Here is a 2,500-nt window from a genome sequence, read left to right as displayed (position 1 = left end):
CTTGGCCACTGACTGCAGCAACCCTGTGTGGATGTGCGCCAAACCATATGTCTAGCTGAGTGCCATTTCTTCGGGCACCACCTGTGTGTGATTTGGCAAGAACTCCACCAGGTTTAAAGCAGCCAGTAATCAAGAATAATTTGACTTTATTCAATTAATTGACTTTAACTGCAAAGAATTTCTTGATCACTTAAAATAGACGCCACCATTTTTCTGACGCGATCTCGACACCCGGTACAAACCAAAAAACGGGACCGAAATAGACACTCTCCGAGGTGAGAGTTCTCCACGCAGTACAAAAAAAGAAACACGGGCCTGGGAGGAGGGAGAGCTTCTATCAAGTGGTCAAAAAATACATCTTGAATCATGTTCTGTTTGAAAACAAGACTAATAAATCCTTGGCCACTGACTGCAGCAACCCTGTGTGGATGTGCGCCAAACCATATGTCTAGCTGAGTGCCATTTCTTCGGGCACCACCTGTGTGTGATTTGGCAAGAACTCCACCAGGTTTAAAGCAGGCAGTAATCAAGAATAATTTGACTTTATTCAATTAATTGACTTTAACTGCAAAGAATTTCTTGATCACTTAAAATAGACGCCACCATTTTTCTGACGCGATCTCGACACCCGGTACAAACCAAAAAACGGGACCGAAATAGACACTCTCCGAGGTGAGAGTTCTCCACGCAGTACAAAAAAAGAAACACGGGCCTGGGAGGAGGGAGAGCTTCTATCAAGTGGTCAAAAAATACATCTTGAATCATGTTCTGTTTGAAAACAAGACTAATAAATCCTTGGCCACTGACTGCAGCAACCCTGTGTGGATGTGCGCCAAACCATATGTCTAGCTGAGTGCCATTTCTTCGGGCACCACCTGTGTGTGATTTGGCAAGAACTCCACCAGGTTTAAAGCAGCCAGTAATCAAGAATAATTTGACTTTATTCAATTAATTGACTTTAACTGCAAAGAATTTCTTGATCACTTAAAATAGACGCCACCATTTTTCTGACGCGATCTCGACACCCGGTACAAACCAAAAAACGGGACCGAAATAGACACTCTCCGAGGTGAGAGTTCTCCACGCAGTACAAAAAAAGAAACACGGGCCTGGGAGGAGGGAGAGCTTCTATCAAGTGGTCAAAAAATACATCTTGAATCATGTTCTGTTTGAAAACAAGACTAATAAATCCTTGGCCACTGACTGCAGCAACCCTGTGTGGATGTGCGCCAAACCATATGTCTAGCTGAGTGCCATTTCTTCGGGCACCACCTGTGTGTGATTTGGCAAGAACTCCACCAGGTTTAAAGCAGGCAGTAATCAAGAATAATTTGACTTTATTCAATTAATTGACTTTAACTGCAAAGAATTTCTTGATCACTTAAAATAGACGCCACCATTTTTCTGACGCGATCTCGACACCCGGTACAAACCAAAAAACGGGACCGAAATAGACACTCTCCGAGGTGAGAGTTCTCCACGCAGTACAAAAAAAGAAACACGGGCCTGGGAGGAGGGAGAGCTTCTATCAAGTGGTCAAAAAATACATCTTGAATCATGTTCTGTTTGAAAACAAGACTAATAAATCCTTGGCCACTGACTGCAGCAACCCTGTGTGGATGTGCGCCAAACCATATGTCTAGCTGAGTGCCATTTCTTCGGGCACCACCTGTGTGTGATTTGGCAAGAACTCCACCAGGTTTAAAGCAGGCAGTAATCAAGAATAATTTGACTTTATTCAATTAATTGACTTTAACTGCAAAGAATTTCTTGATCACTTAAAATAGACGCCACCATTTTTCTGACGCGATCTCGACACCCGGTACAAACCAAAAAACGGGACCGAAATAGACACTCTCCGAGGTGAGAGTTCTCCACGCAGTACAAAAAAAGAAACACGGGCCTGGGAGGAGGGAGAGCTTCTATCAAGTGGTCAAAAAATACATCTTGAATCATGTTCTGTTTGAAAACAAGACTAATAAATCCTTGGCCACTGACTGCAGCAACCCTGTGTGGATGTGCGCCAAACCATATGTCTAGCTGAGTGCCATTTCTTCGGGCACCACCTGTGTGTGATTTGGCAAGAACTCCACCAGGTTTAAAGCAGGCAGTAATCAAGAATAATTTGACTTTATTCAATTAATTGACTTTAACTGCAAAGAATTTCTTGATCACTTAAAATAGACGCCACCATTTTTCTGACGCGATCTCGACACCCGGTACAAACCAAAAAACGGGACCGAAATAGACACTCTCCGAGGTGAGAGTTCTCCACGCAGTACAAAAAAAGAAACACGGGCCTGGGAGGAGGGAGAGCTTCTATCAAGTGGTCAAAAAATACATCTTGAATCATGTTCTGTTTGAAAACAAGACTAATAAATCCTTGGCCACTGACTGCAGCAACCCTGTGTGGATGTGCGCCAAACCATATGTCTAGCTGAGTGCCATTTCTTCGGGCACCACCTGTGTGTGATTTGGCAAGAACTCCACCAGGTTTAAA

The sequence above is a fragment of the Scylla paramamosain genome, chromosome 1 (genome assembly GCF_035594125.1).
Source record: "Scylla paramamosain isolate STU-SP2022 chromosome 1, ASM3559412v1, whole genome shotgun sequence".
Lineage (NCBI taxonomy): Eukaryota > Metazoa > Arthropoda > Malacostraca > Decapoda > Portunidae > Scylla > Scylla paramamosain.
Note: the sequence above shows the minus strand (reverse complement) of the source record.